The following is a 17,493-nucleotide window of genomic DNA, read 5'->3' on the forward strand; positions in this document are numbered from 1 at the left end:
AAATATAAAATCCACTATTCACAAAAGCAGTCAAAGGAAACACAAAAGAGTACAGAATAAAACACCTAACATACCAAGAATGGAGGAGGAGGAATAAGAAGGGAGAGAAATAGAGAATCATCACACTGTGTTTATAATAGCTTAATAAGTGAGTCAAGTTAGATGGTTAGATAGTGAAGAAGCTACTCTTGAACCCTTGGTAACCACGAATCTAAAGCCTGCAATGACAATAAGTACATATCTTTCAATAATCACCCTAAATGTAAATGGATTGAATGCACCAATCAAAAGACACAGAGTAATAGAATGGATAAAAAAGCAAGACCCATCTATATGCTGCTTACAAGAGACTCACCTCAAACTCAAAGACATACACAGACTAAAAGTGAAGGGATGGAAAAAGATATTTCATGCAAACAATAGGGAGAAAAAAGCTGGTGCTGCAGTACTTCTATCAGACAAAATAGACTTCAAAACAAAGAAAGTAACAAGAGATAAAGAAGGACATTATATAATGATAAATGGGTCAGTCCAACAAGAGGATATAACCATTATAAATTGATTCACCAGCATATGTGAAACAAATACTAACAGAATTAAAGGAGAAATAGAATGCAATACATTCATTTTAGGAGACCTCAACATACCACTCACTCCAAAGGACAGAACCACCAGACAGAAAATAAGTAAGGACACTGAGGTACTGAACAACACACTAGAACACATGGACCTAACAGACATCTACAGAACTCCACACCCAAAAGCAGCAGGATACACATGCTTCTCCAGTACACATGGAACATTTTCCAGAATAGACCACATACTAGGCCACAAAAAGAGCCTCAGTAAATTCCAAAAGATTGAAATTCTACCAACAAATTTCTCAGACCACAAAGGCATAAAACTAGAAATAAATTGTAAAAAGAAAGCAAAAAGGCCCACAAACACATGGAGGCTTAAAAACATGCTCCTAAATAATCAGTGGATCAACGACCAAATTAAAACAGAGATCAAGGAATACATGGAGACAAATGACAACAAAGCACAAAGCCCCAACTTCTGTGGGATGCAGTGAAGGCGCTTCTAAGAGGAAAGTATATAGCAATCCGGGTCTATTTAAAGAAGAACAATCCCAAATGAATAAAGGCACAATTATTGAAACTGGAAAAAGAAGAACAAATGAGGCCTAAAGTTAGCAGAAGGAAGGACATAATAAAGATGAGAGAAGAAATAAATAAAATTGAGGAGAATAAAACAATAAAAAATCAGTGAAACCAAGAGCTGGTTCTTTGAGAAAATAAACAAAATAGATAAGCCCCTAGCCAGACTTATTAAGAGAAAAAGGGAATCTACACAAATCAACAGAATTGGAAATGAGAAAGGAAAAATCACGGCAGACCACACAGAAATACAAAGCATTATTAGAGAATACTGTGAAAATCTATATGCTAACAAGCTGGAAACCTAGAAGAAATGGACAACTTCCTAGAAAAATACAACCTTCCAAGACTGACCAAGGAAGAAACAGAAAGTCTTAACAGACCAATTACCAGCAATGAAATTGAATGGGTAATTGAAAAACTACCCAAGAACAAAATCCCTGGGCAAGATGGATTCACCGCTGAATTTTATCAGACACATAGAAAAGATGCAATACCCATTCTCCTTAAAGTTTTCCAAATAAATAGAAGAGGAGAAAATACTTGCAAACTCATTCTATGAAGCCAGCATCACTCTAATACCAAAACCAGGCAAAGACCCCACCAAAAAAGAAAATTACAGACCAATATCCCTGATGAACATGCATGCAAAGACACTCCACAAAATATTAGCAAACTGAATTCAAAAATACATCAAGAGCATCATACACCATGATCAAGTGGGATTCATCTCAGGGATGCAAGGAAGGTACAACATTTGAAAATCCATCAAGATCATCCACCACATCAACGAAAAGAAGGACAAAAACCACATGATCATCTCCATAGACGCTGAAAAAGTATTCGACAAAATTCAACATCCATTCATGATAAAAGCTCAACAAAATGGGTTTAGAGGGCAAGTACCTCAACATAATAAAGGCCATATATGATAAACCCACAGCTAACATCATACTGAACAGCAAGAGGCTGAAAGCTTTTCCTCTGAGATAAAGAACAAGACAGGGATGCCCACTCTCCCCACTGTTATTCAACATAGTACTGGAGGTCCTAGCCATGGCAGTCAGACAAAACAAAGAAATACAAGGCATCCAGATTGGTTAAGAAGAAGTCAAATTGTCACTATTTGCAGATGACATGATATTGTACATAAAAACCCTAAAGGCTCCACTCCAAAACTAGTACAACTAATACCTGAATTCAGCAAAGTTGCGGGATACAAAATTAATACACAGCAATCTGTTGCATTCATATACACTAATGATGAACTAGCAGAAAGAGAACTCAGGAAATCAGTTCCATTCACAATTGCATCAAAAAGAATAAAATACCTTGGAATAAACCTAACCAAGGAAGTGAAAGACTTATACCCTGAAAACTACAAGAGACTCTTAAGAGAAATTAAAAAGGACATTAGCAAATGGAAACTCATCCCATGCTAGGAAGAACTAATATTGTAAAAATGGCCTTCCTGCCTAAGGCAATCTACAGATTAAATTCAATCCCTATGAAAATACCAACAGCATTATTCAATGTACTGGAACAAGTAGTTTTAAAATTCATATGGAACCACAAAAGACCCCAAATAACCAAAGCAATCCTGAGAAGGAAGAATAAAGTAGGGGGTATCTTGCTTCCCAACTGCCAGCTCTACTACAAAGCCACAGTAATTAACACAATTTGGTACTGGTACAAGAACAGACTCATAGACCGTTGGAACAGAATAGAGAGTTCAGACATTAACCCAAACATATGTGGTCAATTAATATATGATAAAGTAGCCATGGACATACAGTGGGGAAATGACAGCGTCTTCAACAGCTGGTGTTGGCAAAACTGGACAACTACATGTAAGAGAATGAAAGTGGATCATTGTCTAACCCCATATACAAAAGTAAATTAGAAATGCATCAAAGACCTGAATCTAAGTTATGAAACCATAATACTCTTAGAAAAAACATAGGCAATAATCTCTTGGACATAACATGAGCAACTTCTTCATGAACGTATCTCCCTGGGCAAAGGAAACAAAAGCAAAAATGAACAAGTGGGACTATTATCAAGCTGAAAAGGTTCTGTACAGCAAAGGACACCACCAATAGAACAAAAAGGTAACCTACAGTATGGGAGAATATATTCATAAATGACAGATTTGTAAAAGGTTGACATCCAAAATATATAAAGAGCTCACACACCTCAACAAATAAAAAGCAAAAAATCCAATTAAAAAATGGTCAGAGCACCGTCTTGGTGACTGTAAGTGTCCCCGTGGTACTGCTATGAGACAGCATAGGCCAGCGGACGCTCTCCAAGGTGGAGCTCATGGGCAACAGGGTGCGTGACTGATGGCACATTTTTGGCCTTTATGGGGACGCACTCAGGCTCACCCTCTACCTGGGGAAGCCAATCCCTTGTGGGTGGAAGGGGGTGATCTGAAGGGAGCTCTGGGGCCTGGGCTTCTGCCCGGCTGGTTGCCCTTTTGAAACTAGATGGTTAGGCCTGTGGTTGTGATGAGAATCCCGCTGATGGGGAGTGGCGGGGAGACCAGGCGGGAGGACCAGGCAGGAGGACCAGGAGGGGAGGACCAGGTGGGAGGACCAGGTGGGAGCACTAGGCGGGGTGGGGCACCAGGCGGGGAGCATCACTGGGGGAACAAAAAAAAAAATGGTCAGAGGAGCTGAGCAGACACTTCTCCAAAGAAGAAATTCAGATGGCCAACAGACACATGGAAAGGTGCTCCACATCGCTAGTCCTCAGAGAAATGCAAATTAAAACCACAATGAGATATAACCTCACACCAGTAGAGATCGCCACCATCCAAAAGACAAACAAGAAATGTTGGTGATGTTGTGGAAAAAGGGGAACCCTCCTCCACTGCTGGTGGAAATGTAAATTAGTTCAACCATTGTGGAAAGCAGTATGGAGGTTCCTCAAGAAACTCAAAATAGAAATACCATTTGACCCAGGAATTTCACTCCTAGGAATTTATCCTAACAATGCAGGAGCCCAGTTTGAAAAAGACAGATGCATCCATATGTTTATCACAGCTCTGCTTACAAGAGTCACGAAATGGAGGCAACCTAAGCGTTCATCAGTCGATGAATGGATAAAGAAGGTGTGGTATATATACACAATGGAATATTATTCAGCCATAAGAAGAAAACAAATCCTACCATTTGCAACAACATGGATGGAGGTAGAGGGTATTATGCTCAGTGAAATAAGCCAGGTGGATAAAGACAAGTATCAAATGATTTCACTCATCTGGAGTATAATAACAAAGAAAAAACTGAACGAGCAAAACAGCAGAAGACTCACAGAAACCAAGAAAGGACTAACAGTTACCAAAGGGAAAGGGACTGGGGAGGATGGGTGGGAAGGGAGGAATAAGGGGGTGGGGAGAAAGTGGGCATTACGATTAGCATGTATAATGTTTGTAGTGGGGTATGGGGAGGGTTGTACAACACAGAGAATACAAGTAGTGATTCTACAGCATCTTACTATGCTGATGGACAGTGACTGTAATGGGGTATGTGGAGGGACTTGGAGATGGGGGATATCTAGGAAACAATGTTCCTCATTTAATTGTGGATTAATGATACTAAAAAAATAAACATATAGGCTTCTTCTTATCTCTAGCTTCTTCCTCAGCCGTCTCATTTTATTATTCACACAATTGGAATAGAAAATACTTTTCCTCCATAGAGTTGAGGAGACATTAGTATAGAGCAGTGCTGAAACATTGGTCTTAGTCGAATAGTGAAGACAGAAACTCTTGGAGGTACACAAGCACAATTAAGTGAATCCATTTCCAGACCCTAAACTTCTATATGCACTCTTTCCTAAAATTGATTTTGCTGTGAACCAGTCTTGAGGCAGTTTCTTCTTTCCTACTTTCTACCATTGCCGTTTTCTATTTTTCAAGGGTGGCATTAATTCTTCTGTCTATACTTTTAACCATGATGCATTTGCCGTTGGGTGGCTATACCTCAGTGGATAAAAGGATGTCAAGACACCAAGACAGGGGTCCTGGGACAACTGGATATCCAATTGCCAAAGAATGGTGTTGGACCCCTACTTTACCGAATGTTAAAATTAACTCAAAGATCTAAATCTAAGATCTAAAACTATGAAACCCTTAGATAAAAACAAGTGTAGACCTTTGTGGCCTTATATTAGGTAGTGGTTTCTTAAGATACGACATTAGAAGCACAGCAATCAAAGAAAAAAAGTAGATAAGTTGGACTTAATCAAAATTCAAAACCTGTGTACATCAAGGGACACTATCAGGAGATTGAAAAGGCAACACACAGAATGGGAGAATATACTTGTGATCCTATATCTGATGTGTGAATTGTGTCCAGAATATGTAAAGAACACTTATAACTAAAAAAAAAAAAACAAAAAAAACACACACCTAAATTTACAAAGAAGGAAAAGGTTTGAATAGACATTTCTCCAATGGAGATGTACAAGTGACCAGTAAGATAGATGAAAAGATAGGTAGGTGCTCAGTAGCATTAGTCATCAAAGGAATGTAAATAAAAACCACAATGTGATATTACCTCACACACAGTAGAGTGGCTATAATCAAAAAGACAGTTTTGCTAAAGATGTGGAGAAATGGGAACCCTTATATATTGCTTATGGGAATGTAAAATAATGCAGCTGCTTTGGATAGGAGATTAGCAGTTTCTCAAAATGTTAGACTTAGAGTTACCTTACAGTGCAGCAGTTTCACTTCTAGGTATATACCCAAGAGAATTAAAAATATATATTAACAGTTGCACATGAAACTAGTACATGAAGGTTCATAGCAGCATTGCTCATAATAGCTAAGAAGTGGAAACAACCCAAATGTCCCAACTGATAGATAAAATGTGGTCTGTCTATAAAACGGAGTATTCACCCATGAAAAGAAAAGCTGACTCGTGCTATAGGATGGATTAATTTTGAAAGTGTCATACCAAGTGAAAGAAGCCAGTCATACAGAACCACATATTGTGTGATTCCATTTACATGAAATGTCCAGAATAGGCAATTCATAGAGAACTAAGAGGACTAGGTGGAGGAGGTATTTGAGTGTGATTGTTAATGGTTACAAAGTTCTTTTTTTGGGAGCTGAAATGTTCTGGAATTAGTGGTGATGGTCGTACAAGTTTTGGCCATTATTGCAGTTTTCCCCTAATTACTCTGTTCCTTTTGATCAGTCTCCTTGACTTTTGCATCTGCCCACACATGCTGGTGCAGACAAGGCAAAAGAACATTGGATCTGTATTTTGAGATTTCAAGAGTTTGTATTTGCATTTGACTTGTTAGGAAAGGGGGAAGAAGAGTTAAGAGGTTATCATTGGGTTGGAATGTCATTGACAACAAAATCACATCCAGCTGTAGAGTGGTGGGTACCTGTGTTTTTATTCATCTATTCAGGGGGAAGGATTTCTGATTATACATTTGCTCACTGACAGATTGATTTTTAGTATTGTAAGACAGTACTCAGTTAATTTTAGAAAAAGTCAATTGTCTTAGTCCAATCAGGCTATAATTACAAAATACCATAAACTGGGTGGCTTATAAACAACAGACATTTACCTCTCACAGTCTGGAATCTGAGAAGTCCAACATCACGGTGCTGACAGATTCAGTGTGTGGTGAGAGTCTGCTTCATGGTTCATAGCCAGCCATCTTTCCCTCTGTATGCGAACAAGGCAGAAGGAGCAAAGGAGCTCTTTAGTTACTTCTGTAAGGGCTCCAGTACCATTAATGAGGGCTCCACCCTCATGACCTAATTACCTCCCAAAGGTTCTTCCTCCAAATACCATCTTGTTGGGTGTTAAGATTTAACGTGAATTTGGGAGGGACACACACATTCCCATCTCTAGCAGTCATTTATTAGTACAGTTGGCAAATTAGTTTTTCTATTGCCACTGTAATCCTTCCTCCTTATCTTCAAAGCCAACAAGATCTCATCTCTGACCCTTTGTCAGCTCTTTCTCTCTAACCACAGCTGGGAAAGGGCTTCTGCTTTTAAGGACTTAGATGATTTGATTGAGCCCAACAGGATAATCTCCCCTCCTCAAGGTTTGTGTTCTTAATTACATCTGCGAAGTCCCTTTTGCCATGCAAGGTAATATACTCACAGGATCCAGGGATTAGCATGTGGATGTCTTTGAGGGACCATTATTCTGCTACCACAATTGGTTTTTAGTTATTTATGTAACATTAAACTGTTAACTTTATTTTGATAAACATAAGGATTACAGTAGTTGTTAATTGGCAAGATGTTGGAGTAGGGCCTGCTGTGTATCAGCATTGTGACATTAGGCAAGTTGTTTATTTCTCAACCTGTTTCCTCTCTGGTAAAATGGGGATAATAATGCTTACTAGTATGTATTGAAATAGAATAATGGTTTAGGGCTATTAGCTGGAGTCAAGAGATTTCACTAGCCTTTTTTTTGACTGTCACTGCTAAGCAAATTTGTGACCACCTGACATAGGTGGTTGTGAGAGGATCAAATTACATCATAAATGTAGAAGTGCTTTGAAATATAAGAATTACATAAAATTTTGGTGGTATTCTAGAATACCTTAAACATTTTTTGTCAATGGCGAGAATACTTAGTACATCCTTTGATACCTGGTCAGCATTTTTTCCCCAGGTTTTTATTGTTTTCCAGATTTTTACATTTAGCTGTCTCCTTTATTATAAGAGAAATGAAAAGAGAATATGAAGATTGAAAGTACATAACTTGGATGATACTTTTATCTACTAAGATTTAAGATTCAAATTTATTTAGATTATTTGTATTAGCTCTTAATTATTTCCTCTTCTGAAAACTTAGGTGCTAATTGCTATCTTCGTTGTAAAAGCAAAATAAATACTAAGTACATCTTGTATTAGTAAGACAAATTGTTCTAAAAACCTAAGCTGCATTTTAAAATCTTGTATTGTGGACATTCAAAGAGCAAAATTAAAGTCTTATTTATAATTGGCTTGTCCAAGTTTGACACAAAAATATCACTATAATTAAGGAAAAACTATTTTTAAAAAGTGATTTGGTTTACTTTTTCCCTTAACTGTAAGAGTGAATAGATGTTTCTCCCCTAAGCAGCACAAAGATGCCATTTTGAGAGGTTAAATTACTTTCTAAATGTCGCTGTGAAGGGGAGAAGGAGAAGAGATCAAGTTACACATTCTTTGTTCCAGAGCCTACCACTATTCTTCAAGTTTGGAGCTGGGAGCTGCACTGGTGAGGCTAGAATACACTTTTGCCACAGTATCTTCGACCCTACCCCCACTCAGGGAGCTAGAAACAGAATTTTCCCTGACAGGGCCCCAAAAGAAAATCATTTTAATTTAAATATTTGTAAGAGTTGCAACTTAGTTTTTCTTTAAAGGGTTTACTTTTGTATAGTTGAGCTTCCGAGAAAAGCTTAAAGATTATTTCTCTGTATAGTACAAAAAAAAACTTTCTTTGAGAGGCTTGCAAGGTATATTTTAATATTACAGTTAAACATAAATTTATCTCAATTTTGAGTTACATTTAGAGAGTATTTTAAATTGTATTTTGAGTAAAAAAAACTTTCTTGGTGTAGAATGGCTTGAATTAGACTGTGTGTTTCAGAAAGGTGGTGGTAAAAAGTCCCAAAGCAGTTACTGTATTTCTTTTGTTCTATTTCCTTGCTGCTCTTAGATAAATGGATACTTTAAAAAGATTTTTCACATAAAAATTGTCATAAAAATCCCAGTGCCATATTCTGAACATTAATTTGTTTTATGTTGTAACTTTCCCAGCTCAGTTTTAGTTGGAATATAAACTTTTTTTAATCTTTAGGGAGTTGTTTTTAAAAAATTGGTTATTAAAATTTGAATGTACAGTTTTTTGACTATCTGAAAGAGCATTCCTATGAAAACTTTAATAAGCTGTAATGGCATAAAGCAAAGAAGCAATTATTACCAATTTATATGGAACATTTTTTGAGAATTTCCAGACCCACAAAATAACCTCTTAGGCATTTCTGATACCTTAGGACACATCTTAATGGATGCACAAAATAATGATAAAGCTCATATGCCCACCGACAAAGTGCTGAGTGTGGTTTCTGGGGAAGGAGCTTGGTGGAGCCACATGCTGTTTGGGTGCTCGCTGCCTGTATAATGGCTGCTGTAAAGCAAACACTGAACACTATTTTCTCTTTTCACCTTTTTTTCATAAAAGTGAAAATCTTTGAAGTTAGTGAAAACAGGTAGTAATATAGGTCTTTCCCAAGAGCAAGTGGTGTAATTCAAACTTTGAGCACTTGGGGGATACCTATATACCATAGACGTGTTCATATGTCTAAGGTTTTTAGTAAGCTTAAGCATTATTTGTAAACTGATTATACCTCTTAAACATTATCAGTTCAGTAAAAATAATTGTTTTTTTAAAACTCATTTCTAGGTCATTTTAAGTACTACTTATGTTCATCAATTTGAAAAGACATCCCTCATAAAAATTTGTAGTTGGGCATTGGGACTTAATGTTTTATTTTGTCCTGTTCATACAAGTTTTAGTCTCTCTAGCTCATTATTTTGTTCTAGTTTATTTACATATTTTTGCTCAATCAAATGATGTTGGATATGGCTTTTATATTGTGGCCCTGATTCTTTAGTCTTATCTTTGCTTCTCTATTCCCCTCCATCTCCCGGCTTGTCTAGTAAGTCCAAGCCTTCTTGGTAGGCTCAGCTCAAGTATTATGTGAGCCTCTGCATGAAGCCTTTACTTTCATTTGGTCCCTTGGTTATTTCTTTTTTGGTGCTCCTGTAGGGCTCGTGATGCAGTTTGTAATGTCACTTTTCTTCCTAAGTATTTGTTCTCTGTCTCTAATTTGATATAAAGTAAGTATACCAGCTACCATTTGTGTGCCTACAGTATGCTAAGTACTGTGACATTATTGTGGGTCTTTAAAATAACCTGGTAAGGTAGTACTAGCCTCTGAAATAGAGTGAAAGCCAGTTACACTGTGCTGGATGTTTTTAGTCACAGTGTCTTTTCTCTCTTTAGCTCCTATCACACATACAAGGTATCTTAGACATTAGATTCTTAATAAATATGAGGTGATGAGTCATATTTTAGTTCACTTTTTCTTTTAAAGGTGTTTTTTGGAAAGGGCAAGAGCAGCTGAGTCTGTTAGCATTTGTGTCAATTTTTCATTCTTCAAGTCGTATGATATTTTTAGGCACCATCCTGGTCTTTTCGTCTAAATTTCCCATGTCTCTTAGGTATGGACCTCATTTCAAAAAGATCGACATGTGGTTCCCTGTACTTTAAAAAAAAATCTCTGACTGCATGAAATAGGGAAGATGTTTGAAAGTGACTAGTGAGAATAGAGTATGCTACTGTAGGATGTTATTTAAATCATTAAGTGAATGTATTTCTATATTTAAAAATTACATGTAGGTAAACCTCAGAGAAATTGGGAAAGTGGAGGTAAGTCTCATGAGATGTTTTTGACTTTTACATCTTTCATTGTATTTGAACACTTTGTACCTTTGCTATTATTTTGACATAAAAATTAATTGCTGATGAGACTTGAGTTACATTTTTGATATATTTTCTTAAGCCTATTTAAAAAACTTTTATGTCTGTTTCTATTAATAGGTGCTTATTTTTTACTAGAGGACTATAACTCATTTTAGTGCCTTGCTTTTGTAGCTTCCTAACCCATGTTTTTAATATTTTTTCAAAAATCAAGTAATTGACCCATTATCACAATTTCCATACTTTAAAAATTAAGTTTTTCTGACATGTTACTAATAAAAATAGTATTTTAACCATTCTACATTATTTGATGAATGTTATTGGCTTTGTCTGTTTTTTATTTTTGTAAATATACAGTGGGCTTTAATTATTTAAGTATTCATTGAATCTTGGACTTAAATGCAGATAAGGGTTTTATTTTTTTAAATACTGAGGTTTATTATTTATGTGTGCATGTCTTGTAGAGAATTGGATAGCTTTAAAAGCATGAAAACCAAAGACTTATAGAAACTTACAATAGGAAGTATAAAATATAAATAGTTATGTATTTATAAGGTTTAATGTAAGCCTTCAGACTATAATAATTTTAAAGAAACAATTTTACTTTAACAGCTTGTCTTTTTACTTCTCCAATTATACTGAGATTTTGCTCAGTAACGTCTTTTTACTTAAACTTTTAAATTTCCTTTGCAGCCCTTGTGATTGTGGTTAAATTATAATTTGTGTGAACATTTCCTTAAGATTTCTTTCCATTCTTAGAAATTGTAAGCTCTGTGTGAGTAAGCTCTGTTTGGTTCATTGTGTTACCTTGCCTAACATAGGGTCTTGCCTAGTATATGTGTTCTGTAACTTCTTTGTGGCTGCAATCAATCCTCTTTTTTAGTTGTCTTTAATTAATAAAGAAGGCTTGGTTTTTGTAAAACTTCTGGCGTTTTTAGACACCCTGGAAAAAACATATTAACCAAAGAGAAGAGCTGATTTCAATTTTACTTGTCTTGAATTAACTGTGGCTATTTCAGTGATTGGAAGATACCAAAACTGAAGGATTTAAGGAGTTGAAATTAAGGTTCAGCAATTTTTTCAATGTATATTGTCATTCAATAACTTTACTTTACATTTTTGTTATTGTGACTTAAGATGGTTGTTATTATTCTTGATTGAGGGTAATCAGAAAGCAAGCCTAACCAACCATTTCTGCTGGATTCTATTGCTGAGAAATAAAAACCAAGAACTTCCTGAACTATTCTAAGTACTTAGTCTGTGAAATGAGATAATAAAATCTACTCCACTAGGTAATTTATGCTTTAATGAAATACCAAAGTGTGAAAATGCTTAATAATGGGTCTCACACACTGTAGCTCTGTGTTTAGTGATCGTACATTTATAGATACAAGAAAACTTCCTTTCTCAAGAGCAGCTGTAAATTTAAAGATGAATTTCATCCATCCCAAAATAGTATCAAATGCAAATACGGTACATTCCTTAAAAGAGAGTGATGTTTAATGGCAGAAGAATTCCCTAAAAAAAATAAAAATGTTAAAGAGAAATAAGCATATCCACTATGGTTTATTTTTATTTTGGTATCATTCATATACAATCACATGACCAACATTGTGTTACCAGATTTCCCCATTATCAAGTCCCCACCATATACCTCATTACAGTCACTGTCTATCAGCAGAGTAAGATGCTATAGAGTCACTACTTGTCTTCTCTGTGCTATACTGTCTTCCCTGCCCAATGTTATATGTGCTAATTGTAATGCCCCTTATTCCCCTTCTCCCTCCCTTCCCCACCCATCCTGCCCAGTCCCTTTCCCTTTGGTAACTGTTAGTCCATTCTTGGGTTCTGTGAGTCTGCTGCTTTTTTGTTCCTTCAGTTTTTGCTTTGTTCTTATACTCCACAGATGAGTGAAATCATTTGGTACTTGTCTTTCTCCGCCTGGCTTATTTCACTGAGCATAATTCCCTCTAGCTCCAGCCATGTTGTTGCAAATTGTAGGATTTGTTTTCTTCTTATGGCTGAATAACATTCCATTGTGTATATGTACCACATCTTCTTTATCCATTCATCTACTGATGGACACTTAGGTTGCTTCCATTTCTTGGCTATTGTAAATAGTGCTGCAATAAACATAGGGGTACATCTGTCTTTTTCAAACTGGGCTCCTGCATTCTTAGGGTAAATTCCTAAGAGTGAAATTCCTGGGTCAAATGGTATTTCTATTTTGAGTTTTTTGAGGAACCTCCATATTGCTTTCCACAATGGTTGAACTAATTTACATTCCCACCAGCAGTGTAGGAGGGTTTCCCTTTCTCCACATCCTCACCAACATTTGTTGTTGTTTGTCTTTTGGTTGTTGGCCATCCTGACTGGTGTGAGGTGATACCTCTTTGTAGTTTTAATTTGCATTTCTCTTATGATTAGCGATGTGGAGCATCTTTTCACGTACCTGTTGGCCATCTTAATTTCTTTGGAGAAGTGTCTGTTCAGATGTTATTTAAATCATTAAGTGAATGTATTTGTATATTTAAAAATTACATGTAGGTAAACCTCAGAGAAATTGGGAAAGTGGGGATAAGTCTCATGAGATGTAATTGCAAATAATCCATTTTGTAATTGAATTATTTCCTTTTTGTCTGTTGAGGCATGTGAGCTCTTTATATATTTTGGATGTCAGCCCCTTATAAGATAAAGTATATCCACTGTGATTCTTTAACCTAGAGGTAGTGAAGTAGGGGCTGGTCAGCTGGATTTGGCCTGCAGTCATGTTTGGCTTACACTGTATTTTTTTTAATTAGGTGCAAATAATTTAAAATCGGGAGATTTCGTAGAAAGAAAATCCAGATTTCTGGCTTATCTTGAAAAACTGGAAGATAGGCAGCACATGGCCTGTGTTCTTAGTCAGTGGACCTAGGCGGAGGGAGGCTCTGATCTCCATACTCCTGTTGTCTCCCCAATGCACAAGTGTCAGTGCTTGCTGTGGGATTAATGGGATTAATACATAAATGAAGTAATATAGAAATCAAATGTACAAATACGTATGACTTGATTGTTTTTCCTACAACTCTTGATGTGTGAACAAAAACAGAATGATTTAGAGCCAAAACAGTTTCTACAACTGGTGACCGCCCTCACATGGTTTCAGTATCCTTTAGGAGCATCACGCCCTAGGGCTAAACTGATATAGGTCAGATAATGTTTGTGTGTTGATCATGTGTTGAACCCCCTACTCAGAATTGTTTAGCTGTTTAAGTTCATTTGCTCAACAAATATGAAGAGTACCTTGTTGGTATTACTCTCGTGCTGCAACGCCTTGAGTCCCCTGACTGGCCTTTCAGATCTTCAGCATTCCATCGCATTCCCTTCAAATCAGAGGCAGGGGTAGCTGATAAGTGGCTCCCGAACAGGGACCTCAGAGCGGGAAAGCTCCTGAAGATAGTCGATACGGTAAGACTCCAGGGAAAGCGTACGTAGGGACAGGATCGAGACATCACGGACACTATAATGGGCCAACATGAAACTAAAGCAGATAATCCGGAAGATTACTTAAAATTACTCCGTGCCCTCCTAAAAATGTCAGGAGTGAGAATTTCTTAAAAAGATTTTACGCAACTTTATAAATATATTAAAAAACATTGTTACTGGGTGCCCCCACAAGGAACCCTCAGACAAGCTGATTGGAATAATGTATTAAGAGATTTCAAAAAGACTCACAGACAGGGAAACATTATCCTTATACCTGTTTGGGTGGATCAGTGGCCGCTCAACAAAGAAAAACTGGCAGCCTTACACATATTTGTTCATGAACAGCTTCAGTTGTATATATTAGAATTCTCCACGAGCCCATGGAAATTCTCCTATATTTGTTATAAAGAAGAAGTCAGGAAAATGGAGACCCTTACATGACTTAAGACAAATTAATGCAGTCCCTAAACCTATGGGACCTTTACAACAAGGCCTCCCTTCTCCAGCTATGATTCCAAACGACTGGGACATGGCTATCATTGATCTTAAAGATTGTTTTTTTACAATTCCTTTAGCTATGGCAGATAGGGAAAAGTTTGCTTTTACGGACCCTCCTTAAATTTACAAGCTCTTTCAGAAAGATTCCAATGGAAAGTACTTCCTCAAGGAATGTTAAACAGCCCTACAATTTGTCAAAATTATGTGCACAGGGCTCTTCAGCCTATACGTAAGAAATGGCCCTCAGCTTATATCATTCATTATATGGATGATATTTTTATAGCCCTACCTAATACCTGTCTCTTCCTACTATTCTCAATGAGACTGAAGTTGAATTAAAGCAATAGGGTTTACAAATAGCCCCTGATAAAATACAAATACAATACCCAATGAATTACTTGGGGAACAAAATTCAAGAAAACTCAATAATCCCTCTGAAAGTTCAGATAAGGAGAGATCATCTCAAAACTTTAAATGATTTCCAAAAGCTATTGGGAGATTCAGTTGGATCTGACCGTTATTAGGTATTCCTACTTATAAACTGCAACATCTTTTTAATACTCTAAAAGGACCCTCAGATCTTAATAATCCAAGATACTTAACCTCAAAAGCTGAGGAAGAACTTAAGTGGGTAGAAGAACACATTCAGAAGGCTCAATTATCAAAAGTAGATTTGCACAAACCCTTACTTTTATTAATCTACTTTACACCCCACTCTCCCACAGGATTACTCTGTTAATATGACGGTTGGCTAGAGTGGATATTTTTACAGTATCAAACTAAACCCTCATTACAGCCTTACATTAATAAAGTAGCGTCTATTATCCTCGAGGGACGACAGAGGCTAAGACAAATGATTGGTCAAGATTCTCACTCCATTATTCTTCTGTTGTCTAAACAAGATGTAATACAAGTATTTCAAGAAAATACTCATTGGCAAGTTGCACTCTCTGACTTTTTGGGAAACATTGACTATCATTATCCTAAGAGTAGATTATTTTCCCTTTTTCAGCACCATCAATGGATCCTTCCTCAAAAAACTTACCTCAGTCCACTATTAAATACTATTATTTGTTTTACAGATGGCACAGGATCTTTTAAGGCAGCCTATACAACTTGTTCTGGTTCAAAGACTTCTCAGACGTCTTTTACTTCCACACAACAAAATGAATTCTTGCTGTATTGCAAGCTTTACAGAATTTCCCAGGTCCTCTCAGTATTGTTACTGACTCTGCTTATACTGGCTTTTCTGTTCTTCTTTTAGAAACTGCGACGTTGGGCACTATACAATGCCCTATTAACACTTTATTTTCTCAGTTACAGGCATGTATCCGTCAGCGTATACACCCCTTCTTTATTATCTTCTGCAGTACAGCCTGGCTTTAAATAACTAGTGCTAGAATTGTACTTGCATTTCATTTCCAGCCACCTAGACACACACAGTCCCTATCAGTAAAGAGCCTTCTGATCAGCCCTGTTCATCTTGGGCGGTCTAAACCTTAACCCAGTTATGTAAACTGCTCTCCCTTAGAATGTGTTCTTAAAAACTGAGATACTTTTAATCAAATAAGTTAAAAAGAAAAAAGAAATGGAATATTAGTAACTCAAATCTTTGTATCAATTTGTCTGTGTATATGTTCTTTTATGAAAAGTATTGCTACCTGTAGTCATTATGTCTCAATTTGCATGTTTGTGTGTCTAAGTGTATAAATGGAAAATACTTTTCTACCTCCAGGTGGTATTAATAAAAATCGATTTAAAGACAAGTGCTTGTGAAAATTGGGCATTCTAAAACTTCCAGAAAATTCTAGTAAAAGATATTAATTATTAATGCTAATTTAAGTTGAACTGAAATGGACATGTCCTTATGGTTATCAACTGCCTAAGTTTACCTAAAGTCATTTAAGCTGATGTTATCTGTTAAATATTTCAAGAATAAAATGCTTAGAGGCTTGACTTTGTCTAATGTTCAGTAAAGGTTTTGTAAGTAATCTAGCATGGTTGTTAGGAATGAGTAAACTAAATAAGTGTAGTAAGTAAACATCTTAATAATTGTGTGTTACAGTGTGTATACGTACAAACAGCCTGAGAATCTTTGTGATAACCTGAAACCTTTAAGTTTTGCTAAGTTAAGTAGACATATTTTGTGCTTAGTGAGAGATTGTGCTGTAAAGCACACGGTTCCAGGAATTATAAAATGGGTTCATAAATTTGTCAATCTAAACAATGCTGGTGTAAGTTTACAATAGCCTACTTCTCAGTGTTCACTGAAAATTAAAGTTCCTAATGGTTTTAAGTTCTAATTAAAACTACTTAAAATAATAAGGAAAACATTTCTTTCTGCATGCTAAAGAATGTCTTGATAAAAGAAAGTAACTTAGTTCTAAAATACAGCTGTTTATTTAAAGAGGAAGAACTCTAAATGTAAAAAAAAATTCTAGAAACTTTGTGGAAGAATTGATATGTTCATGCTATGTAAAATTAAAGCAAATGAGTCTCGATATCAAGTTCACAGCAAATGAGAATTTTGTTTTCAGTTAAAAGGACAGTTTTCTTAAACTGTTAGTCTGCTCTTAATGTTGAAAAATTGCAAAAGGTTTTCTAATTGTTTTATTAAAGCAGTTTCTCATGCTTAAAGTCTCAATGAGTTGTCTGAGTATTTAAGAAAATGAGATCTTAATATTAAAAGGACTAAAAGCTAAACTTGCTAACAACTGTGTAACCTTCTGTATTTGCCTTTCAGGTATTTTGTCATCATTCTGGTTAAATGGATAAGTATTGTTTCATGGCAACCTATAATCTTATTTAAGCAAGTGCCAAAGAAACTTTCTTCTGACAACTTCCCA

General features: G+C 36.2%; 1 protein-coding gene across 3 annotated transcripts in view; it reads left to right on the plus strand.

Moving 5' to 3' along the window:
* Positions 1-17,493, plus strand: part of BMPR1A (bone morphogenetic protein receptor type 1A) — a 178,780-nt gene that overhangs the window by 46,760 nt on the left and 114,527 nt on the right. The window contains exon 1 of one of the 3 annotated variants that reach the window (XM_073241125.1): positions 4,732-7,241. The exons of the other annotated variants lie outside the window; for them this stretch is intronic. The gene's annotated coding sequence lies outside the window, so the exon portion shown is untranslated. Of the gene's footprint in view, positions 1-4,731; positions 7,242-17,493 lie in introns of those variants that run through there. 3 annotated transcript variants of the gene reach the window in all.

The sequence above is a fragment of the Manis javanica genome, chromosome 7 (assembly GCF_040802235.1).
Source record: "Manis javanica isolate MJ-LG chromosome 7, MJ_LKY, whole genome shotgun sequence".
NCBI classification, from domain to species: Eukaryota; Metazoa; Chordata; class Mammalia; order Pholidota; family Manidae; genus Manis; species Manis javanica.